We start from the raw sequence: 25,636 nt of genomic DNA, 5'->3' as shown, positions 1-25,636 counted from the left end.
CTGTCTAACCCCCCCCCATGAATCAATAATAAAAAAAGAAATACCAGGTGCCCTCTTGATTTTAATCAGAAAGCATAAATCTAAAAGATAAACCCCAGAGGCGTGTAAATTCGGCGCTTTACGAGCTCCCCGAGCGTGCGCCCATCGCTTTCAATATTGACAGTGAACCAGCAGCGTGGCGGGGGACGTGGGGGCTTTGAAAGCCACCCACGAGCGTGGCTAACGTGTGTCTTGCAGCAAAGAGCAGTTGCGGGAACCCCAGTTAGAGGCAAAGAGGAGGCCGGGCAGTGAGGGGGCTGACGACCCAGGCCACTCAGGACCCCAGGGACACAGGACAGCGACACGAGCCAGCCTTTCTTCCTCCTGAGCTCGATTTTGCCTCCGACACCCAGAACTGGCCGTTCAGCCTCCCTCCCGACGATCCGAAGGACTTCTACATATTTTCCCGTCTAGTCAAACGCTAAAAAGGACGAACGACAGCACACAGCTCCGGCCTTCGCCGCCCAGGTGTTTGGATCTCAAAGCAAATGACACTGTGACAGGCCAGAGGCCACTGTCAGCCGAAGGCACAAGCCGCGCCCGCCTGTTTCCCATCAAAACGGACTTTGCTGCGTAAAAGCCATGCATGCTCGTGGCAGAGAAATCACGACACACAAGGAGCCCCGATGAACCTCCTCCCGCCGGTGTGCATGCTCACGTGTGAGTGGACGTGCCCCCTGTCGCACGAATGCCAAGGCCGCCTTCCCGCCAGCCTCCCGCTTTAGCACCGTTCTCATGGCGTCCAGCGTGTGTTTAAATAGTTCACGTTTACTCAACACTCAGGCGGTTTCTAACTTTCCTCTAGGTCAGGATCCCGTTTGAAAATATTAGTGAGACACCCCTCCTTCCGTGTGCCTGGAGAAAGGCCATTCTGTCCCCGCTGGCCATCCTTGAAGACCTGCCACCTTTCCGCGGACACGAGCAGCCAAGCGGAGCCCTGGCCACGGAAACTTCAACCACAGACACCCGGGCGCAGGCTTTGCCATCGAACAGCTTGAGCACCAACGATCGGGTAGGTGGCTGCCAGCCTCTCCTATCATCAGGGACTGAAACGGGGTTTGGCCTCCCGACACCGATGCCAGCAGCCCACGGTGACAGCCGGGTGCCTCCCTGGCTCTCTGCCCCTTTGCTTTCAGCGACAGCACCCGGCCCCCCAACCTGCATCTATCACACGGACACATTGATTTCCTCTCCGGAGAAACAGATATTTCCTCCCTCCGGCCGAGAAGATAAATCTGACAGGTTTTAATCAAATGCGGTTGTTCACAAAAATGCCCCCCGTAACGCAGGAGTTGTTTCGGGGGGCCCAAGTTCATCGGGAGGAAACACTTGCCTTAAAACACACACATGATCACAGACACACACACACACACGCACACGCACACACAGCCGTGAAGCCTGGGAGCTGGTTAATATTTGTCAAGCCACAGAGTGTGATTGGTAGTGACACCAGTGATTATCGGTCCCCATTAAAATTTCCGCTGAAACGATTCTGCCCAGCTTCTCTGTTTTCACCCCGAGAAGCTGCATTGTTGGGACTCGGCCTTTAAAATGATGTTTTTCCCGAGATGAAAGTTGGCTCTCAGGGGAAACAGCATTTGAGAGGTGATCCCACCAATCAGGCTCCTGCGACTGTGTTTTTGCTCAGCGCGTGGCTGTGTGCGGTGCATTTATATTATTTTATAAACTCATATACTGAGTGGCATTTATATTATTTTATACATTTCTATGCTGAGTAGCTGCTATTTTTTTCAGTGTGTCTATGGAGAGCCACATTGTGCGTGTGTAATTTTTTTTCTTAATTTAGATAGACATTTAAACAGATTTTTCTTAATTTTTTTTGATATCAAAAAAGGCTTTGGAGGAGGGACTTAATCGCCTTCAGGTTTCTCATCCTAGGCCGAGCTCATTGTTAATGGTACTTTTCTAAATATTTCAGTTTGGGGCAAGGTTGTGTATTTTTTTTTCTCACTATAGGTAGGACTGATGGCATTTTCATGACAGTGAAGAGCTTGGATGTCTCTTGTTCATGCCTGGTGGCAATTTCCTGCCCAGGCATTTTGGCAAAATATAGTTTATTTCAGCTAATTTTCAGAGGTGTGAAAAAAACCCCAAAACGAACCCAGGTCCCTGGAGGACGGGAGTGCGGAGACAGTTCTCACCGACCGTCAGTCCAATCCCGCCTTGAAAGGCCCATCTTTTCAACCAAGACCTTTTCATTCTCTCCTTATAACTTTGAATATTATATTAAGATGTATACGATTCAAGAAGAACTGTATCTGGAAAGAAAAGCCTTGAAAGGAAGTTATTTTAATAATCCTACATACATCGCGTATCCACATATAGGAGTCCCTTGCACGTCAATGGGCAAAAATAGAGAATTAATTCCTTTTAAACCGTGAGCTTCAAATATTTCCCTTGCGGGAGCTTCTGCTGACATTTTCAAGTTTGTAAAAACTAGAAAACTTTATTATTTATATGCTAATGCGCCCTGCAGCGCGTTATTGGGGTGATTTTGACAACCACTTGGTCTAAGGACGCTCTGACGACGCTGATATTTGTCCTTGATGTGCCATTAAGCTCGAATTTTATTTTTTTCCCTTCTGAAAAGCAGAGGGCATGGCAAAGGGAGGAGATAAAGAGAGAAGAAATCAGAATTTCCGCGCGAGAGCCCTGTTAGGAAATGCCGGCGTTTCAATGGTAAGAGGAATAAATTAAGTTGCTCAAGGGGGGGGAGCTTTGGAAACGGCAGGGTCCTCATTAAGCGGCAGGCCCGTGGTTCAAAACGTGGCCCAATTTTTGTGTCGTTTAAACCCCCCAACGAAAGGCCATGCTGACCCTGGAAACAGGTGATCCTCTCCTGGAAAAAATAAAAAAAATTTGTGACGCCCCCCAAAGCGCAGACAGAAGACACACGGGCCGGCCCGCCAAGCGGCACCCGCAGCACCCGCGGGACGCACCGTGAGCCCGCCGCCCAGCGAGAGCTCCAGCCCCGCCTTTCGAAGCAACACCTCCCCAAGTTTTTTTTTTTTCTCTTTCCTTCTTATTTACAAAAGGAGCAATTCATTTTGTAGGACGTTTCAGGCTGGCAAATGGCCAACGGCAATCTTTGACCGAAGCCGGGTGCAAAAAGGTATTTTGAAACACAAAGGGGAGGAATATTTCCGAAAGATGGAAACAAAGAAGGAGATTATTCATCCCTCTGTACGGCTTTCTCAAGCCAGTTACAATTATGGGGCCTTTCTGGTCGTTTCTATAATTTTTTTTTTTTTTAATTTGTTTTTTGGCGCCATTGAGAAGGCAGGAGACTAAATAAGTGCGAGGACGCATCACAATGGAGCCGGGACAGGGCAGGACAGGGGAATCTGGCTGCTGGTTTCAGGATCCCCGCACGGTGATGCGAAGTGTGATCTCATTTGTTCCCCGGGAAGGGACTTCAAGGGCCTCACGCAGGATGAAAGCCCCACATAAGCGCCAACGGTCCCACCCCGGTCACACGTCTGACTGGGGAGCCGCCTGCTGCTGCGAATCTCGGAGCTCGGGCTGGCTTGTCTCTCTGGGGTGCGTGGAAATTCATTTCGAGAGGAAGCAGGTAGTGTGGAGCTCTTTCTTTCTTTTTTTTTTTTTTTAATATATTTTTATTGATTTCAGAGAGAGGGAGAGAGAGAGAAACATCAATGATGAGAGTCATGGATCGGCCGCCTCCTGCTCGCCCCCTGCTGGGGATCGAGGGGCCTGCACCCCGGGCCTGGGCCCTGACCGGGATTCGAACCCCGATCTCCCGGATCCTAGGTCGACGCTCACCCGCTGAGCCCCACCCGGCCGGGCACGTAGAGCTCTTTCAACCCGTCGTTAGATAACTGGACACAACATACCTCGAACCAGCTGACACACCATCATTCACGTCCTTGGCCTCTTATGATCCAACCGCAGGGGGATGTCCACACGTTTGGGCCTAAATAGGATCCTCGGAAATCCCGCAGTTGCCAAGCAAAGACTTTCGTAGAAAATTCCAGCCGAATTGGAAGCTGTTGCAGTTGTCAAATGATTCGGCGATTGTCACAAACAACCCTGCCCCCCCCACAGCGCCCCCGACGTGCACCAATCTCGCGTCTTGGAGATGAAATCTGAAAGCCTCTCTACGGGGGCTGCTTTCCGTTTGCATTGGAAAGACCCTCCGGAGCCCCCTCCAAATTCCCGGCGGCGGCTTCCTAACATTGGGGGGGTCGGAGCGGGCCATTCCCTCGCGGTGGCACTAAGCGTGGGCTCAGAAAAACCCGGGGTGGGGTCGCAGCTTGGCCAGGGCCTGCTCAGCCTTCACTGGCTCACCTGGAAAGCTAGAGCGACACCCGAGTCACAGGCACTCACGTCACGAATGTGTTGGAAAGCACAGAACTTACTTGATCAGTGCGACCTGAAGACGGAAAGTGGGGGACAGTGACTGGAGGCGCTGGGGCTTTTCTCTCCCGCCCCATCTTTTCGTTTCTGCTCCTTTGATCAGCAGCGCCGGGCACATACACCGACGGTCACGGGTCCCTGTGACCCGCTCCCTGCCCGTCCCGTGACTGCTCTCAGTTTGGGAGCCGGGATTTCAAGAAATTAAATCTCCATCGGGAGGGACTCCTGCCCCGGGGAAGGTGCCCCGGGTGTCCTTTAGCAAAAGGCTCTGCTGCGATGAGGGACGCCCGGGGGCTGGAGGCCCGAGCCTCGGGCCCCAAGCTCCCAGCCGTCCCCTGGCTTAGTCGCTCGGCCGCCTCGCGGCGCAGCTAGTAATTCACAGATAATCGTGTTACCAGGAAGCCATTTAATCTGTCGTTGGCATATCTCGGCCTTTCGTCTTCATTAATGGAGCCATCAACGTGGCATCGGGCTTGACTGGTGTTGGGCACACGGGCCAGTGTCCCAGAGGGGGGCCTGCCGTTTGCCGGGAGAGGCTCTGCTGGCCAGATGGCAGCTGGTGATCTGCCAGCATTCGGGGTGCAGGGGAGGCTGAGCTCGCTGGCCCCCGGCCAATGGGCTGTCCCTCGCCTCTGACGACACACGGCTGCCCACCCCGGGCCGGGCATCCCGGGCAGGCTGGGCTCTCCACGCCCGCAGGCAGGCGGGAGGATCGTTTTTCTGGCCTCCCGTGTCCCCGATGCGTCTAACAGAGGCCCCGGGGAGGCCGTGTGACCCAGCGAAAGGCTGCAGGCCCGGAGCCGGGGCGATCCGGCGTCGCATCCTCACTCGACCACTTTAACTATGTGAAGCTGGGCGTCGCTTCGCCTCTTGGCGCCTCAGGCCCTCCCACGTGCGTGACAGGAGCCGACGGTGCCCCCGATGGAGACCAGCCCCGCAGCCTCGCGGCCTGGGTGTCCCACGGCCGGGGGCAGGGCCCCGGGGTGTCGGCACAAGGAGGCCCCTCGGCGGGGGCTGCTGGAGGGCAAGGCGGTGACTCGGGGTTAATACGCCAGGAGGGTTACCGTGCAAGGACGTGCGGCAGGGAGAGGCATTAATAATTATTAATAATTAATAATTAATAATTAATACTAATAATGTGCCGGGTGGAAAAACAACCGCAGGACAAAGTCCGTGGGCATGGTTTGTACCGATGAGAAAGGCGTACGCGCCGAACAGGGGATCTTCTCGGCGTCCTACGGGGTGCCCGCGAGCCCCAGGGTGCGCCCAGGCCTCGGGGGCTGCCGCTCGGGGCCGGGGAGGGGGCTGGAGGCGGGAAATGGGACTAAGGGCAAGAAGCGGGCAGGGCTGGGCTGGCACAGCCGCGGGAGAGCATGTGCCGAGCAGAGGACCGCGCCCCAGCCGGCGCCGCTCTGTCCTCTGGGCCCCAAGGGGCCTCGGGGGACAGGAAAGGCCAGGGGCAAAGCCGGGCCCGGAAAAACAGGCCGCGGGAAGGGAGGTCTACTAAGGGGGGTGCCGTGCGGGCTTTAGGGTCAGGGATGAGAAACGGGTCCCCACTGGGTGCCCGGCCCTCCCCTTGTGTCTCCCAGAAGCCAGGAGCCCTGGGAGGAACGAGAGGCGGGAACGAAGCCCGGAGCCCGCCCGCCGCCCGCTATCTGGGCCTCCATCGCCCGGGGCGCCCCTGGTCCTCCCCGGCCCTCATTTTTCTCGGCCTTAGTCACTCCCAGCAGCCGCGGGGCCTGTTCTTGTGGAGCCGGCTGGGGGGGTCCGGGATCCCCGAGCCCCAGGCCCTGCGCCCCACCGCGCCGGCGAGGGCCCTAAGGGGCGGCGGGCCCCTCGCCTCCTGGCCGCAGGCGGCTCAAGCTCCATCCACAGCGGCCCTGGGCGCCCGGCGACGGGGTCCCGACGGGGCGGCCGCAGAAACGCATCCCTGGCCTTGCAAGCGGCCCGCAGGCCGCTTCCCCGTCACGCTTCAAGCTCAGCCCGACAGCCTCGGCCTGGTTTTTACGCCGCTTCACCCTCGGTGGACGGAGCTCTGGCCGGTGGAGGATGGGTCGGCCCCAGCAGGCGTGACTCACGGCCCCCGACCCGTATCCCTGGGTGACAGATATTTACAGGAACCAAACGTCATCTCGCGGAGCCGCGGGCAGGGCCTGAACGTCCCGCTCCGTCCTGTGCGTGGTTTTGGGATGAGCAACGTCGGCGCCGGCTCTGCCCCTCGGCGTTGGGGCTGCTGGAGCCGTGGCTCGCTGAGCGCACACAACACGCTTTCAAGGGACAGGGGACCCGGGGGGACAGGTGAGAGGGAAGGCGTGATCGTCGGGTTTGTCTGATGACGATGGGTCCCTGAGACGGGAGCGTCTTTCCGAGGGGGCTGAATGTGCTGGAACTTTCCGGCTCTCGGAGCTGGCTGCCCGAGCCCCTCCTTCATGTCCGTATGGGTGAGCCCTGGTCCCAGCAGCTGCGACATGTTGCGAAAGCTTCGGGACCCCTCGAACCCCGGTTTTGTCGCCTGTGGGGCACGGGCGTGAAATGGGAGGCCTTAAAACAGTCTCTTTGGTGAAACAGTTGGAGCTCCGTGAGTATCCGCCGCATCAATGAAAAAAAACATAAACGAGTGGATAAAATAAAGGCTCGGCCTTATTTTGAAAATTCCCCTTGGCGTTTCCTGACCCGTTTTTCTAATTTTTTTTTTTTTTTTTTAAATAAGTCTTTCTTGGTTTCAGACAAAGGAAGGGAGAGGGAGAGAGAGAAACATCGACGATGAGAGTCACTGATCGGCTGCCTCCTGCGCGCCCCCGACTGGGGATCGAGCCCCGACTGGGAATCGAACCGTGGCCTCCTGGGTCCTAGGTCAACATTCAACCACTGAGCCGCACCGGCCGGGCATATGCCTCCCTTTAAGGTGGAAACGGAGACGCCGAACCCGCAGGCGTGCGCGGGGCTGACGCGGGCTCTGCCCAGAATCATCGGAGCCCCTTTAGAGACGGGGACGGACTCTGTTTAATCAGCCACCGGCAGAAGAAAGGGCTTCGGTTCGGCCCTTCCCACCCCAGTAAGTATGTCCCAGATGTTCTCAAAGAACGTCAAGGGGGGCTCCGCGGGTTAGGGCATCGTCCCGATAGGCCAGGGCCGCCGGTTCAATCCCCGGTCAGGGCAGGGGCAGGAACCCATACCCCTGACCCATCCATAAGTGGAGCAACAAGTCGACGTCTCTCTCTCTCTCTAAAGATCAATTAAACAAACGAGACAAAAACAGCACCCGGGGAGCTAGCCGAGCCCGGGGGTTTGTGAAGGGGCAGGGGCGGAGGGCCGCCGAGGAGCCGAGCCACCCGTCAGTAGCTTAGCCCCGGATAATCTCCCACGAGCGCGCTATCGACTCTGACTTCACCTGGGGCTCACCCGGGACGGGTCCGAGCCAACGGCACGCTAAGCACTCCCAGCGCGAAGGAGAGACTTAAGAGGCTTAACGACGGATGCAGGAAAATTATCAGCAGCGATCTGGGCCCAGGCTTAGGCTCCAGCAAATGAGGGCGACGCAGGCGCGGTGTGTGGCCCGAGAGCGTCGAGGTGCCCACGCGGGCAGGGGAGGAGCTGGTGAGCGTGCACCCTGCGCCCCCCACCCCGCTCTCTGTGCCCGACAAGGAAAAGCAAAGCACAGGCCCCTGTGACAGTGCCGAGGTCACGGACCAGCTGCAGGGGACCGTCAGGGACAGTCACAGCTGCACCGGGCAGCTTGGTGCAGATCTTCACGGGGAAGCGGCGACACTGAGGCCGGCAGACGGGACGCTGTCCCGTTCTCTGCACGCGGACAGCAAACGCCGGGGCAGCTGCTGGCATCGGAACCCGGCCCCGGCCCCCGTGGCGAGGGCGAGCCCTGTCTCGCGTGGAAAGAGCCACCGAGCCCCTCCCAGCAGGTGACAGGTCCAAGCCCTGGCAGGAAGGTGGGTCAGTCTCCCCGCAGCTCCTCTGCTGCGTTCGGCTTCATTCGTTCCCAGGGGCACCGGTTCCCCGCCAACCCCCAAAGTGGGCCGCAGGCCACTTACGGGCAAGGCGCCCAGCGCTGCCCAGGGCGCCAGTCACCCGGCAGCTGCCGGGACAGAACGAACGACCTTCCAGGCCCGTTTTCCGTGGTCACCAGCTCGCCGCGGTCATCCGGCCGAGCGCGGGGAAGCGAGGGCGCGGGAGAGGCCCCGGCTCCCTGCGGACCTCGGAGGGCCTGCTGGCGGCCTGCTGCTCAGCGCGGTGCCCCCACGGTCACCGGCCGACAGGGGAAGGCCCTTCCTCTGAATCTGGAACTCGACGCTCCGTCGCCCACGGGGAGGCTGGGGCGTCTCGGCCAACACGGACCCGCCGGCCTAGCCCAAATCCCGGTGGAGAAATCCCATCCGATTTCCACGGGGACCTGGGTGCCCGCTGGAGCTCAGGTGAAGGGCTCTGTGCTCCAAACACGAGTGGTCTGGAGCAGTGAGGCCGGTCACCTGGGGTCATTGTCACGGCCGGTGTTTTGTCGCTTTTTTAAAAAAACTGATTTCAGGGAGAGGAAGGGAGAGAGAGAGAAACATCAATGATGAGATTGATGGGCCGCCTCCCGCACGCCCCCTGCTGGGGATCGAGGAGCCCGCACCCCGGGCCTGTGCCCTGACCGGGAATCGAACCCGGATCTCCTGGATCCTAGGTTGATGCTCAACAGCCTAAACATCAGAAACACGAGTCCCATCGGCCCGATCTCCACATCCCTACCCGGCAAGCCCGTCCTGGGTCCCCAGATTGGCCGCTTCCTCCCGGCTCGGACCGCCGGCAGCTCAGGGGGCTCCGGCTGAGTGGCTGGGACGGGGAAATGGGCGATTTCCTCTGCCTCACGCCGCTAATCCCCAGCCCGCGGCTCCTCGCAGCCTCGCAAAGGCCCAGCTCCTTCCCAGCCAGGCTCCGGGTCCAGGCCCAGTGACAGACGGCTTCCCGGTTGCCCAGGAGACACCAGCGCTCGCCCCGCTGTCAACGGTGGACCCCGCTTGCGGCGGGAGAGTTTCTCGTGGGCGCGTGGAGGGGGGGGGGTGCGGGCCAGCGGCGGCCGGCACCCCCTCCAGGTTCCCCCGGGAGGGCTGTTCCCAGCCACAAACTATTTTCCTGTGGCCCCCGGCTGATGACTGGGGGCCCCCCTCCTGTCTGCACAAATTCTCTCTGTTCTGAAAAGTCCCGTCGGTGTCTGCCGAGCGAACGCCCCTCCTGGCCCTGGATCTTCCTCGTCCAGCCTAACGTCCTCCTTTCCTTCCCTTCTTGGTGACCGAAGGACCCGCAGACGACTGGGGTGAATGAGGAGACACGCACGGAGCAACCGAGGCGACAGAAATGACTCAAACCGCACACGTGTGTCCTTAGACGCGCGGGCCGCCCGGGCCTGGGCCGGGCCACGCAGGCGGACCCGCCGGCCGCTCGCAGGGTGAGTTGCTGTGACATCAGGTGGTTTAACTTTTTTTTTTCCCTCTGGATGGGTTTAGATGCTGAAAGTAAAATTCTCAGCAGACAGAAGAGCTGTCCGTTTTCTTTTTTTTTTTTCTTCTGTCCCGGTTTGTGCCGAGAATATTTAAAAATACAGACCTGCTCGCTCTGTCCGGCCCCCTTGGCCCCCGGCGTCGGCCGCGACTCGGGCCCAGGGCCGCGTGTCCTGGGGCTGTGGGGCCAGGGTGGTCCTAGGGACACGCAGGAAAGAAGGTCTATCTGGTGCTTTATTTTTTTGGGGGGGGAAGATGCGATAAAATGGGGTAAAAACGGAACCGAAGGAAGGCCTCGCCCTGCACCCGGGGCAGCTGCCTCCCGCGAGCCCCTACGAATGGCAGCAAGTCGCTTGTCGCCGCCTGTCTGTGGGGGGCCTGGGTGTCAAAGCAGCGACGCTTTTCCGTTTCAATCTACAGGAGGGGCCCCTGCTGCTGGGCCGAGGGAGGGGAAGCGGGTTTTAACCACAGGGGTATTTTCCATACTTCATACTCCTTTCTTAATTTGGTTTTTGTGTGTGTGTGTTTGTTTGTTTTTTTTTTGGTCCCCCTGCTCCTTTATTTCCCTCTGAATTTGTATTAAATTCGTTACAGGCCCTCCAGGGCTCAATCGGGGTTGTAAGACGCAATACATCAAAAAAGGGGGGGCAGGGCTCGGGATTCTCCGGGCTCCCCCGCACCGGGCTCATCTCCGCGGGAACCTCCGACTCTCCGAGGCCTTTATTAACTTGATCTTTGGGAATAGCGCTTTAATTTTTTCCATAATCATCCCGCAAATTGATCGTGATCATCTCTGGGAAGGAAACTCCGTCGACCAATGGCCTCATTAACTCCAAGGCGAGGGGGACCCACGCTCCTAAGAGCCGGCGCCCTAACCCCGCAGGGGTCCCCCGAGCGGGTCCCCCGTGGGAGCCGAGCCCCGCTCCCCGCCTGGCCCGTTGGAATTGCCTCATGCCTCTTCCCCCCTTTGCAGAATCACAGAAGCGTCATCTGCAAGGGCTCGGCCTGACAAAGGGAACTTTTGGGGGCCTCCTGCTAGCTGCCAACCAGCATCCCCAAGTCGTGCGCAGCCTCTGAACTTCATCTCACAGATACCGAGGCGTCGGGCTGCTGATCCTGGGGCAATAAATCGAGTCTGTCGGCGTTAAAACGCACAGCCCAGGCACGAAACACTGAAGGCCGTTCTGCTGATTTAGGGGGGCTTTTTAAAGAGCGCGTCTTAATTTTAATTTAACAGAGAGGACGGCGGAGACAAATAGATCTGTCCAAAAATATACTTAGCAACAGATTTGTGAGCTGGTTATTAATTTCACGTAAGTGGCTCTTCTCTTTGTTTTCATAACCTGCACAGCTCAGGAGAACGCGGGATCCGACGTAACACACTTTTTTTTATTGCCATTATCTGCGGAAACGGAGAGTTTAAGGCCCAATAAAACGCGGGGAGCACTGGGTTCGGTGGTTCCATAGACTTCTTTCTTGCAGGAGTTCTCAGAGCCTTTAAAACACTACCCTGTGCTAGAAATTTCCAAGAGCTCGCCCTAGGCCTGTGTCTTTCCCTTTCCCCAGTTCTTAAAGGGCCCCATGGATTGCGTGGGGGGGGGACACCCCGACATGACACTGCTTCAGGGCAGGGGCAGTGGTCAGCAGCCTTTGAAAGGTGCCTGGTTTCTGTTTCAGAAAGAAACCGGGGGCAGCCGGGAGGACACTGGAGGCGCGGCGACCCCGTGGCCAGGTTATTAGCCCCTCTGGGCAAAGCAGGATCAGAACGCAGGCCCCGCGCGGGTAAAGGGGGGGCTGGGGTGCAAAGATACTTAGCAGGCGGAAGGGATACTCGCACCCCACGGGCGAGAGAAAAGATTTGAAGAGAATATTCTGCTTTTCTAGCTGAGAAGCTTGGACAGGGGGGCGAGAAATGTTGGGTAGAAGGTGAGAAAAGTCATTTAATCGGGGGATGTGGCGTCACCGGGGTACCTCTAGGACCTTCCGCCAGCAGCTGGGGATCCGCCGTCCAGCGGCGCCTTAGGGGGCACCGTAATTATTACTGTTTATTGTAATTATTACACCTTCTTGGCCACCAGTGCCTAGACATGCGGGGTACAGAGAGCTCTGCTTAGTAGAAAGCGGAATACAAGCCACCTGTTAGCTGTATTTATTGAGATACTAATATGCACCTAGCACAGCAACAGGAAAAAGAAGGAAAAATACGTATATAAATACGCAAACGAACAAATAGGAAGGAACGGATATAGCCCTTGCTCCGGAGGCGACTGTCTCAAGGCTGCAAAGATATTACAAGATGCCCCGTTGCCCGCGTCAGGGGCCTACTCGCCGGATGACCTCGGGCAAGCTGTGCAATTTTTTTAAAGCTTCGGTTTTCTCACTTGTAAAATCTCATTGGTAGAACGGCTCCTCATTAAAAAAAATTGCGAGGATTAGCTCGGGTTAACCAAAAATGCACGGACTGTATTCTGGATGTATAAAATAAATTTCCTTAGGAAATAACGTATGCATTGTAATCTATTTAATAAATCTTACCGTTACTTTATTTGATTTCCAGTTAATACAAAATAATAACCCGTCTATTTGAATTGGGGGGGAAAAAAAATATCAGGCTGGTTTGAATTAAAAAAAAAAAAAGTGTGAAACATTCTTGGGTTGGCAGAACACGTAACACTTTCATCAATTAAAAATCGGTAAAATGTGTTAAAAAATCACGAAAAGTTCAGACTTTAATTGAACTGCCTTTTTCATGAGCTTATATTTTTATGAAGCTTTAATGAAAGAAAAACTGAAATGGCCCATTATGAAATCTGTGTTAATTATTCTTATTCCCATAAAGTCCCCATGATTACAGAAAGTTTGCAATTATGCCAACTCAAAATGTCCATTTTTTTTTTTTCCTCTGGATTTATTTGGAGTAATAAAGACCAATATTCACCTTGGCAAACGGAGCATTTGCTAAATTAAAAACTTCCTTTAAACGCACCAGAAGCTTTGGATTTGAGACCGTCAAAATCTTGGGGTATTTTTGCCCGTTGGACAGAACTTTCCTCACCCCCCTGGCTCCTCTAGTGGCTGCTACCCCAATGCCCTGATAAGCTTCAGAGTCGCTGATGCTCGAAGCCGTCGTGCTATTAATTACAAATACAGTCTCATTATTTACCTAGTGGCTTCCCACAAACCTCTCCAGGATAATCAGTGAGCTCCCCGAGGGTTTCCCCGGCACCTCGGAGCGAAAGAAGAAGGCGTGTGCCTGGCTGACTCCTGGCTCGCCAGCGTCATGAAGTGTGACCTCCAGTTCACCTTGAGGTCACCGGAGCAAACAGGAGGTATCTGGGCACCGTCCAAAGTACGTGCTGATGTTGACCGACCGCTCTCGGGCCGCCCACACCAAGGAGTGGAACGTCTCAGTGACCTCCAGGCATCCCAGAGAACGTTCCGGAACATTCTGGATGTTTCTGGAGACGGGGGAGGGGCAGAGGGTGGCCGGACGGGTCACTGTTTTAGACAAAGCGCCCCAAACCGGACCCCAGACGCTCAGTCATCTGAAGGTGGCCTGAGCCGACCTCTTTCCACATCTGGCCCACTTCTGGCCTTAGGCCGGTCTAGTCAACAGAGCAATAAATACTTTCTAGCCGTTGGACGTGTGGTGTGAAGACTCCCGGGCCCGCCTGGGGCTGAATATCAGGGAACGTTGGCCCGGGGGAAGCATCGCGAGAATGTTTCCAGGGCCAAGAAGGGCAGATCTGTCTCTCAATCTTTATAGCTTTGGGCTCATCTGGCCTTTTTTCTAAATAAGGGAGAAATCTCTCCCCGAAGGAGACTCGGAAGGCCCACGGGTCCCCTCCACAAAGAGGGGCAGTAACAAGACTGGCTCGACGGCCTCAAATGGCCAGGTGTCGCCCCACCCCAGCCCTTCCGATTCCAGTCGGTGTCTAAGGGCCCCCCTGGGTGTGAAACATCCGATCGGCTGGACCCAGGACCAGCCCAAGGCACCAGCAGGCCCAGGACACGGCAGGAAAAATAAGATCAGATTCTAGATACTGAAGCTCATGAGAACTCGGCGGGGCTGGGAGATAAGACGGGAAGGTGGCTCGGGCTAGGTCTGGGGGGATTTGAACGCCTCGAATGTTCTTTGGCGACGGGCCACACGCGTGGTGCAGCCGAACCTACAGAGCCCCTCGATGGGCGGGTCTCGACTCCTCCACGGCCAGGAGCAGGGGCAGGGACCTGCTAGGACTTTGGTGACTGAAGCCCTCCTGAGCCTCCTTGACCGAGGAGAGTTCAGAGTTCAGAGCAGAAACCGGCCAACTCGGTTTATTAATTCAACGGGTCCAGGGGGTAAATCAAGATGCAAAAGGCCTGTGTGACAAAGATGGTAGACAGTGCCCCCCCCGCCCCTTGTCCCCGCCGGGGGTGCTCTGTGGATAAGGCATCGGAGTGTGCGGGTTTCCACCTGCTCAGAGGTGACAGTTAGGATCCTGGCCACCTGGAGGCTCCGACCCACGGAAACCCGAGAGGCCACGTGAGGGGGAAGCTCAGACAGAGAGCGTTACACCGGCACCCGAAGGCTTCTGTTTCATAATGTGTTAATCTGGATATGGGGGGATTGGCCCGGAAGCTGATGAACCCACTGGGAAGCACCCCAAAACGCACATCCGTCCCAGGGGCCCAGCTCTGCGCCCGTCCATTCGCTCTGCAGTGTTTATGGAGATCCTGCTGTGTGCTGGGTGGGCCCTGGGATCAGCAAAACAGCCGTGTCCCTGACCTCATGGCCCTTCGAGTCCAAGGAAGTGTCCGAGGAGGGGAGGCGCTTGCTGTCGCCCCGGGAATGCAGGCAGAGGGGAGGGCCCTGGGGTGTCATGCCCGTGACAGCCTTGCAGCGTCACTGGGAGCAGCCGATCAATGACTCTCTCACTATTGATGTTTCTCTCTCTCTCTCCCTCTCCCTTCCTCTCTCTGGAATCAATAAAAACACATAAAAATTTTTTTTAAAATCTCCAGCACAGCACCTGGCTTGCAGCGGATGCTCCCCGAGTGGCAAACGCAGGAAGAGATGGAGAGTCCCCGAGCTGCAGAAAGTGCGTGGAGCTGGAGCTGGAGGTGGGGACACTCTCCCCAGACGTCCCCCCGAGGCCCCGGCAGTTTCTGTGGCTGGAGCAGCAGCCTCCCAGCCAGCTGCCCGGAAAGGCTCCCCTGTAACCCTACACAGCCCCAGGCCTGCGCCCCGGGGCGATGCAATGAAAGGTGTTTTCCTCCCTCCAGGACCTGCACTCAACTGATACAATTTAGGGTCTCAAATTCCAGGGCGTAATTGTTTGTTTTCCAGACACGTTAGGCCAGCTCAGAACACCTGTGGGCTCCGTTCTTTTCATGCCCTAAAGCCTGTCTTTTATTAAGCCCTTTGCAAGCAGTCAAAATAAGACCAAATAAATGTGCCTGTGTCGCGGCAACGTGCACGTGGGGATGAAACAGGCCAGCGCGGGGACTGCGCGGCCGGCGCTCGAGTGCTGGGGCCCCGGGGATCCTGCGATTAATGTCACCAGAGTTCGACGTGAAATAAAAATTAACTATTTTCTATATGTATACAGAAACTCGCCTACACACACATAAAATCCCCTATTAGCTGGACCTGAGGCTGAGCCGTGCTGAATCGATAAAAAAAAATGATTTAAACGGATGGTTCTCAGCAGCTGGTCGCCCTCTCCGTCTCCCATAAAGAAGCGAAAATTAATTTTAATATGTTGATGGCGCTTATTGATGGTAATATTCATAATAAATATCCATCGGGAAAAAAAAAAAAAAGTCCCTGGCACATCCCTGCGACAGAGGGGTCAAGGGTGTTAATGACGATCACAACTACAAAATGCAATGCGGTCAATTAGTTTAATTAAATCTGAACCTGTTTTATGTCTTCTCATTTATACAGGAAACGGATAGTGGGGAAAAGGGCAGCATCTTTATCTGGCTCGCGGTGGAGCCCAAAGACGTGGCCTCCGACGGTGCGTTCGCATCTGTAGCTTTTATATCCACGTGGAGCATTTAAGGTAATTATGGGTCTTCCAAGGAACGCTGCTGTTTCTATGGGGGGGGGGGTAGAGATTCCCCTGCCCTTCGAATGCAGTTTAGAGAGAAGATATTTTCCTTCGCAGACGCGAATCTGATGCTGAGACTGGGTTGTGCTGGATACAGCCAACCATCCGGGGAAAATGGGAGAAATACCAACATTTCGGTGAATCCATTCCCAAGATATTGTTCGGGATCAGGAGTAAAAGCTCGCGGCTGCCTGAGGCTCTCACGGCCACATGGGTTCAAACGCTTAGCCTCAGTCGTTAAAATCATACAAAATGCTTTTTTCCAGTGCATTGTGGTGTCCCACAAAACTCCGCGTTCCTTATGCATTTGTGTTGTTAAACTTGGGGAACAGAAGGGAGGTGTTTTTTTTTTTAGATGAGTCAATGGATTAATTAACAATTAATTCATCTTTCGACAAATAGCTACTTAGGTCCTACTCCCTGCCAACTGGGGCTGGGAGCCACACAGACAAAATCCTGTTCCTACATGTAAGGGGTTTATATTTTAGTTTGAGGAAGTGAGAAAACCAACGGGCAAATTAAATTATATAGGATGGTGGCAAAGCATATGGAAACAGAAAAACCAAGAGGATGGTGATGGGCTGTCTGACTTTTTCCAAGTTTGCCCAGCACTGTTCCAGTTTCAGCACAGAAAGCTCGGCGTCCAAGGAAACCCCTTAATTCCAGGCAACCTGGGGTGATTGGCCCTCTAGTCATGGGAAAGAGGGGGTTTCTTTTGTGTGGGTGATCAGGGAGGCCCTCCCTGGGGAGGTGACATCCTTAAATCTTTTCAGAGCAGACTCTGTGTGTTATATCTTTGGACTTTCCACTGCAGCTAGCGTAGGTCACTGCATAAATGTTTCCTGAAAATACAGAAATGTTCGCTGACGTTCAAATCTTTGGAGGATCGGCATTGGTGTCCTAACAAAGTTAAGATGATACTTTTAAGTGGTTTTTCTACAAAAGCATTTCTGAAGCAACTCCCTTCTGGGTTTGGCTAACAAGTATTTGGACCTCAACATGGACAATATCCCTTATTTTAGTTATATTTTTAACCCAACTTATGATGTGATGAAAAACTTTGAATATATAAATTTATTTAGATTAAAATACAGACACGTGGGAGAACAATTCTGCAGTGCAAAAAAAATCCACTCCTCCATAAAAATAATAGGAATACTGGCAAAAAATGATCAATAGCAACGTTTTCAGAACTCTGGGAATTAGGTATAGGCTTGAAAGAAACCTGAAGAGTGTCAAGAGAGATGGCTAACTTGTGTTTAGAACAGTAAGTATTGCAGCATTTTGACTTTCCCTGGTCTTATCCCACTGTCCGCAGTCCTGTAGCGGCCTTGAAAGCCAACAGCATGGTAATTGTGCAAACACGCACCCCAGCAGCCACCCAAGAGAGAAGAAAGGGTGTGAAGCTCCCCAAAAGTTCCACCCCCAGAAAACTGTCACAATTTGACCTGTCTCAAACATTATCTTTACTTGACGTGACTCAGAGCCCGCTCTGTACAAACAGCCTTTTCACTGGGCTGTTTGTTAAAAACTATTAATGGCAATTGTTTAATGGAGCAGCTGTCCGACGTGGTGATAACAGTTGGAGCTCCCAAAAGACAAAGCAAAACATTAACAAGGGAAAAAACTGGGTAATGAAATGTTTAGAGAGGGCTTTGAAAAGTTCCAACATATTCTTGGGGATCTAGAAACCCACATAAAAGTGCAGGGCTATACGCATGCGCAGGAGAGACCTGCGATGGCTCGAATCTCGCGCCTCTGGCTGACCTTGAGGCTGTGTGTGAGCAAGAAGTGAAAGCTAAAATGAAGTGCTCAGCTACCCGGCTGAGCATTGAATATACTCCCAGCCCACGCTTTTCAGAGCTCCTTGGCAAAAGCAGGGAGATTTATTGATCAAACCATTTAAAGAAATCTTCCTCTAATTATTAGCTGACCCCTAACTATCTTCACTGGCTGCACATGACAGAGACCACAGACTTTATAAAATTAGTTCAAGAAAGTCACTAAACAAACAAGTAGCAACAATAAACGTTCAGCAACAAGGGTGTGTGTGTGCGCAAATCTTATTTCCATAGTAGCCACGTGGTATATATTTTAAATGTCCAGTTTTCCAAAGAAACAGGAACGTATGGTCCACGAGCAGGAAAAAAGAGAAAGCGGTGAATAGAAACTGTCCTTGAAGTAGCCCGAAGCTGGACTTACTAGACAGAGACTTTAAATCGACGGCTGTAACCAAGTTCAAAAAACTAAAGGGAACTATGAGAATAGTATTTCACCAAATGGAGACTCCAATACAGAGATATCAATTATACCATTGAAATTACATTTAATGATCATACCCAGGACAACCACTAAACAAGTAACAACAACAGCAAAATCATGAATCAAACTCAAGGACATTAAAATACTGCGCTCCAAAATACCGAATTAACACAAGAGAAGGTGGTTATGGGTAAACAGTGGGGAAATGGCAGATATTTTACCTTCTCAGTAATTACTTGATGTGAATGGACTAACCACTTTAATCAAAGGCAAAATTGGGACAGAACAACCAGATAGATCATCAAGGAGACAGAAAACCCCAATAATTTAAACCAAGTAGATGTAACAGATATCCCTAGAACATTCTACCCAACAACTGCAGAATACAAACTTATCTCAAGTGCATGTGGAACAGTCTCCTGGAAAGACCAGGTTATAGAAAAACAACAACTCTCAATAAATTTAAAAGGATTGAAATAACACAACTTATACTAGGCAGGTTGGAGGAGCACCAAGGGGGTGGGTGGGCCCTTTCGAAAGGGCCAAGGTAATACGATTTCTCATCCCATTTTGAATGTTCTTATGTTCTACAGTGTGTTTTTGTATCTTGATAATGGGTAGTTATTATTTTCAAAAACTTATTTTGAAAGAGTCTTAAGAGTTACAGGAGAATTTCAAGGCAGCACATGCTTTACTCGGCTTCCCTGAGGCTGACATGGAAGTCGCTAAGTATTCTTGGTATTAATGTGTATATAATTCATACATAAATGAGTATAATACTATTAACTGTACTCTAGACTTGATCAGATTTCACCAGTTTTTCCTCGAACCTTTTATTTATTTATTTTTGTTCCAATCCGGGATCCAAAAATCACATTTGGTCTTTTAACTTTCGAACCCCCTTTCCTCCGACTGACATAACAGGATGTCCCCCGAGACTCTCTCCAGCCCATTTGGAGTCAATGAGACTGGAACGGGGCCTCTGCAGAGCCCGTTTGAGGCCTGGGTCTGCCCTTCACGAAACCCTAGGCCCAGACCAAGCGGATGGTTTGGGTGCTTGTGGGGACCAAGTGTGAAAATAGCCTGAAAATCATACAGCACGGTCCTCCCGTGAGATCATTTATTCACTCATCAAACGTTCAGGAAAACCCTTCCCGAGGCTCAGTCACATCTCAGACACTGTGGTAGGCACGGGGCCACGTAACGTGGGACTCCCATCCCTCGCTTACTGGCATTTCTAGTCTTTTTTTAATATATTTTTAAATTCTTACCCGAGGATATTTTTCCCATTGCTTTTCAGAGACAGTGGAAGGTGGGGAGAGAGAGACAGAGAGAGAGAGAAACACCTGGATCGTGAGAGAGACACATGGACTGGTCGCCTCCTGCGCGCGAGTCTGCAACCGAGGCTGGAACGGAACCCGGGACCCTTCAGTCCGCAGGCGGCGCTCTCACCACTGAGCCACACCGGCCAGGGCTGGCCTTTCTGGTCTTGCAAGTCTGATTATGAAGTGTTTGCCGAATGCCTCCCACGGGCCCTCGGATGCCCACGACCCCCTTTCCGTTACAGGCCTGAAAGGGTTACGGGGCTCCCAGGCCTCCCCCTGCCCCCTGGTGTGAAGGCCGCTGATGCATTAGGGCCCCAAGCGTGGATTTTCTTGTATCCTTTCTGTTTATGTCTCTGTTTTCTGTAAAAATCCCCTAAATTGCGGCCGTATCTCCCCGGCTCCCTGACAAGGCCATAAATTGCATTAAGAAGATGAAGCCCCTACGGGGGCAATTAACTCCCAAGTGGTACAAAGCGACCGGCCAGGAGATAGGGGCCCCCCGGCGCTGGGCCCTGAGCCCCGGGGCGCAGATAAGCCCTATCAGCCCGGGGTTGTGTTTCATGTTCGCTGCCGCGTCCACACGGCCGCTGCGACCTCGCGGTCCCCGTGTTAACACCCCCGATATCTCTGACAATTAGTTTTTGATTAAGAGGCCTAACGCGGCTTTCCGAAGCCTTTCATGTCGCGTCGCAGGGCTGGTGATGGAGGGGACACGGCGACACCTCCCGCGCACGGAGCCTCTTGTAAAAGGTTCCCACTGAACTATTTTATCATGTTAATGGGAACCAGATGCCTCCACCGCCCGCCCCCCTTGATTTCAACTCTTTACCGAAGGCCCTTTGCTTGGCCTGGCGAGATTTATGCTTCAATGACCACCTTGTGCCTTGAGGATCATTAGTAACGGGGCCATTTGGAATTTGGGGCGCTTTAGAAAGGCCTGGGGGAGGCTTGCACTGAGGGCTGATTTTATTTTGTTTTATTTTTATTTTTTTATTTTATTTTTTATTATTTTTAATTTATTTTTTATTTTATTTTATTTTATTTTATTTTATTTTATATTTTATTTTAATTTAATTTAATTTAATTTAATTTAATTATTTTATTTCATTTTTAAAAGAGCAAACGCCTCTGCTTAGGACTTTCTCTGTCTCTCTCTCTCTGTCTTTCCCCTTCCTGAGGGTATTTTTTCCATTGATTTCTAGAGAGGGAGCTGGGGGGGGAGAGAGAGAAACATCGAACGAGAGACACGTCGATGGGTTGCCTCCCGCAGGGCCCGGGACCGAACCCGGTGCCCTCGGTCCACAGGCCGAGGCTCTAACCACTGAGCCAACCGGCCGGGGCTCCCAGGACTTACTGTTTTAATCACGGTTTGGGGACGTGGCCACGGACACGGACGGGGACCAGTCTAGGAGGCGTTAGTCCCATACTCATGTGTCCGCAGCCGGGCCAGGAAGGAGCCTGCCCCCCATGTGCTTTGTGGGGCTCCCGTCTGACCCCCCCGGAGCCCGGGCCCCAGCCCCTTGCCGCCCCGCAGGCCCACCGTGCTCGCTGCCCTGAGCCTGGCTTTCCCGCCCCCGGCCGTCGGGCAGAGGCCGTTACTGGCATAACCAACCTTAGATAATTTGATTTTCAGGTTGGCTTCGTCACGACGTCTCCCGTGGGCCTGAGAGCCCAGCGACACGTTTATTTAAAAATTGTTTTCCTGCCATTACGGCCGAAAGTGGAGCTCCCTGCTCGTCTGTGAGACGCTGGGCCCCGAGATACAGAAGTATCTGACTTTTATTGACATTCCTGCGAGAATAAGCTGAGGTCCTTACAGACACTCCAGCCTCCTATTAAGTCTATTGGCCATTTTATTAATTTGCTTCCTTTATAACATTCCTACAGAGAACTATGTGTTTAAAGGAGGCGAGACGAACGTATTTTAAAGACACACTCGGAGCCCCTCGGTGCATTTTCAGGGATTTTTCTTTGTTTTTTTTTTTTCATTTAGACCAAAGATTTCAACTGGTGGCAGCGGACGCCCGTCGTTTGGCCCGAGCGCGGTTCCAACCCGCTGTCAATGGTCAAGGTCCCCGCCGAGGGGACACGTCACCTAAAACCCGGCTCCTGCACAGAGCCGAAGTGTCCGACGCTCGGGACACCCTGTGGGACGCAGTCGCCTTCATTCTCCGCGGCCCAAGGTCTCGGTGGGGACAGGCGGGCGTCTCGCTCCCCACAGCTCCCTGCCTGGCCCCGGCCTTTGCCTTGGTCACCCCAGCTCCGCGCCGGCTTTTCCCAACACAAAGCGGGGTGGTCGGTGGTGGCCAGGGGTCGGGATGCACGGGGGGGACACCCCGCGTGACACCGGAATGGTGGACACAGGTCCTTGGACCCTTGTCCAGACCCAAAGACCAGGCCTCGCCTGGTGGACGCCACGGACGTGGGTGGTGATCTCGGGCCCACGCGGGTCCGTCGGCTGTGAGGACTGCGCCCCTCTGGTGGGGGGGGATGATGACATGGGGGAGCCCTGCGTGGGGCAGAAGGTCCGTGGAAATCCCTGGACCTTCCTTCCCATTTCCCTTTGAACCGAAAACTGCTCCAAAGAGAAATAAAGTCTCTCTAAAAGCAACAGGCCCACGACCGTCCCCAGCTGGTTTCGGGCGCGACTCCGCCCCACGTGGAAACGGGACAGCGACTCCTCCGTCTCTAAGAATCTGGACAATCACTATTGGGTTTTTCTCAACCTCTGGGGGGGGGGTTCCCCCGGCACCTCCTTTCCTGAGCTCGGTTGCGAGCGCTAAGTTTCCCCCGCGGTTAATTATTAATGTGACCTGCTTATGTACCAGGTGCCCGGCTAACCATTAGTGTCTGTTTACTCATTGGTGACCTTTGCAATTCAGTGCCTCCCTCCCGGCTGCGAATGTCAACCTCTCTCTCTTTTTTTTTTTCATTTCATAGGCACAGTGGTTTTTTTTTTTTTTTTCATATTTTCTGGCTACCCGAAAGCAACCAGCTCCCGCACGAAGTAAAATAACAGCAGGCAACGCAAAGGGGACCTTGAAGAAGTTGGAAAGGAAGCCGAGCGCTTACTAAAGGAGATTAAGACGCCAAGTGGACACACCGGCCAACGCGACAGTCACCACAGCGGCCCTGGCCGGGAGCTCGGTCGGTTAGAGGGTCGTCTCTAGACACCAAGGTTGCGGGTTCGATCCCTGCTCAGGGCACATGCAAGGCTCAGCCAATGACGGCGTCAGTGAGGGGAGCCTCGAGCCAGCGTTTCTCTCTCTCTCAAATCAATCGATAAAGAAAGACTGATAGTAATTCCTAATAATCGAACCACCACTCGGCGAGTCCAGCTGCTACGCTAGTTCATGTCTTTGTATCTTGATTTTACAGATGGCAAAACGGGCAGAGTCGGTTAGGAACTGGGAGCACGGGAGTCCGCCCTGTCTGTATTTATATATATTTATATTTATATTATTTATATTTACATTTATATTATTTATATTATATATTTACACTTATATTTATATTATTTATATTATTTATAATATTATATTTATATTTTTATATTTATATAATTTATATTTATATTTTATATTTATATTAATATTAATGTTTATATTATTTATTATATTTATATTATTTATATTTATATTTTATACTTATATGTATATGTATATGTATATGTATATTTATATTTATATTTATTCTGAGCATGCCTGTCTCTGCTTTATGGGAATAAAGACAGTATTTCCATCATCAAACTACAGTTCAGCGGGGCCGCAGGGCTGGCGACGTGGGCACAGAGGCTCCTTGCTGAGAAAGACGCAGGCCGAGGGGCCCAGGCCCTGCCACCGTCCCCGTCGGAGGGCACTCGGAGCACCTCGCATTGCCAGGCTCAGTGCTGCGTTCGTTTCGGCCGACACAGCACATCGTTCTCGACATTTTACGATGGACTGGTGGCCCCCTTTTAATATTTCCGCTTCTACTGGAGCCCTGGCCTCACTCACCGTGTCCTCGCTCTGTGACCGTGGACGAGTTGCTTGACTTCTCTGTGCCCTACATGGGGACCCAGGGACAGAGGGTCGTCTCGGGGAGCAACGGTTCTCATCCTTGAAAAGACCCAGGGCCAGTGCTGGGCATGGTCTCCGCGGGCAGCAGGCGCTGGTGTCGGGGTTGGTTGTTACTCCGGCCCTGCGTCCTCGGGGTGCCTGCAGGAGCATCACAACGGGGCGCTGGGTGCCGGGAACCACGGAGAGATGTGAGCTGAGCCCGGTGACGGGGCCTAGTGATCGAGATGTGCCCTGAAGCCCTCTCTTTGGTGGCCTGGCCCCATTTCGAGGGGTGGCATGGATGGAGGCCAGCGCTGTGCAAGTGGCCTGATCCCCTGGCCTTCGCCGCCCCCCCCCCCTCCTCCCTCCGGCCTCCCCCTCTCTCTCCTCCTGGCAGCTTTACCTCCTCCCAGAGCCGGGGCTTTGGGAAAACAAAAGCCAGGTGTCTGGGCTTTGGGCTCTTAACACAAACCTCCCCCCGAGGCAGGGGCCCCCGAAAGCGGGCCAGTGCCGAGATAAAAACACAAATTAATATATCAGTGACTTATCCCGCCAGGCCCCGGTCCTCTCTAATCAGGGCGGCAGCGAGGAATGCGGAGGGAGGGGTGGGGGCTTCAAAGTCTGAACTTTTCCCCCGAGATGCTCCTGGGTGGGCGGGGGCCCCGGCTGCCCGTGGGTGACAGGCGAGGGGATGACAGGAGGAGACAGGGCGGGGAACCCGGGAGGGAACAAGAGGCAGGGGCAGGAAGGCAGGTCACAGCGGGCAACGGGGGGCGGCTCCGCCTGGGCCCCTCGGACTGTCCCGAATCGTCACAACCTCCTTCCGCAGGGGGCAGGCCTGCTGTCATGTCCATTTTAACTTTTTAAAATTTATTGATTTGAGAGAGAGAGAGAGAGACACCCGTCGATGTGTGGCTCCACTTACTGACGCATCATCGGTTGATTCTTGTATGTGCCCTGACCGGGGATCGAACCCGCAACCCTGGCGCATCAGGACGACCCTCCAAGCGACTGAGCCACCCGGCCAGGGCTGAATCATTCCCATTTTAAAGACGAGAAAACTGAGGGATAAAGGCTGAGGCGACACCCCCACCCGGCTCCCAGAAGAGCTTGGCAAACGCGGCCCCGCAGGCTCCCCCTAACCCCGTGGGACAGATGGGGCTCAGGGCACCGAGGCCATTCCACAGCCGTGGAAACGGGCTCAGCGACGTGGAGAGGCCTGGCCGGGCGGGTGCGAAACAGCTCAGGACTGAACGCAGATCTAGTGGCTCGAAATCCGGTGCTGATAGGAGGGTGGAGATGGTGGGTCGAGGTGGCCCCCGCGCCACACTGGGGGCAGGTGGCCAGAGAAAGGGGGGGAAGCAAGATCCTTCGACCCCATGCGCTGGGGGGCTCACTCAGGAAGAATAAATGTGGACGGTCGAGCGGGGGGATCGTGCGGATGGGAAGGGACAGGGGATGCCCGGCTCAAGCGTCCGGTTTGGCAAAGCGCCGGGATGCAGGATGCGAATCCAGAGGGACCGAGAGCCGGGAGCCAGGGCGCAGCCAGGGGACGGCCACGGGGACACGCAGGAGGGGCTCGAACGCGGTGTCCACGCCTGGAACGGCGGGGGGGACACATCCGGGGGCGACAGGCACGGGGAAGAAGGTAGGAAATGCAGAAAGGAAGCGAGACGGAGGTGAAAGCAAACCCGTGGGCCTCCGGGGAGCCTGTGCTCAGAAGCTGGAAACGCGGCCTGGAGTCCGCAGGGAACAGGCCGTGGGGCGAGCGGATGGAAAACCGGGGTGCGGGCGAAGGGGGAGCCTCACCTAGGGCAGCCGGGCGACCGACGGCGTGAGGTTAGGAAGGCAGAGCCGTCAGCAAATTTCAAAAAAAATGGGGGGGGGGGAACCACAGGAAAGGGGAGGACACAAAGCCCGGCGTCCTCGGCCAGGATCATAATGAGAATGTCGGGGCGTAAACGGTTAGGCCAGTATTTCCTGAGCAG

At 54.0% G+C, this 25,636-nt stretch overlaps 1 long non-coding RNA gene across 1 annotated transcript; it reads left to right on the top strand.

Moving 5' to 3' along the window:
• Positions 1–1,368: 1,368 nt before the first annotated feature.
• On the top strand, positions 1,369–21,798 carry LOC107525545 (uncharacterized). Its single transcript, XR_001602066.2, has 3 exons — positions 1,369–2,739; positions 15,859–15,976; positions 21,605–21,798. It is a non-coding gene; the product is annotated as an uncharacterized LOC107525545 (long non-coding RNA).
• The last annotated feature ends 3,838 nt before the right edge of the window (positions 21,799–25,636 follow it).

The sequence above is a fragment of the Miniopterus natalensis genome, chromosome 22 (genome assembly GCF_054644295.1).
Source record: "Miniopterus natalensis isolate mMinNat1 chromosome 22, mMinNat1.hap1, whole genome shotgun sequence".
In the NCBI taxonomy this organism is placed as follows: domain Eukaryota; kingdom Metazoa; phylum Chordata; class Mammalia; order Chiroptera; family Miniopteridae; genus Miniopterus; species Miniopterus natalensis.
This window is presented reverse-complemented; position numbering and strand designations above follow the sequence as displayed.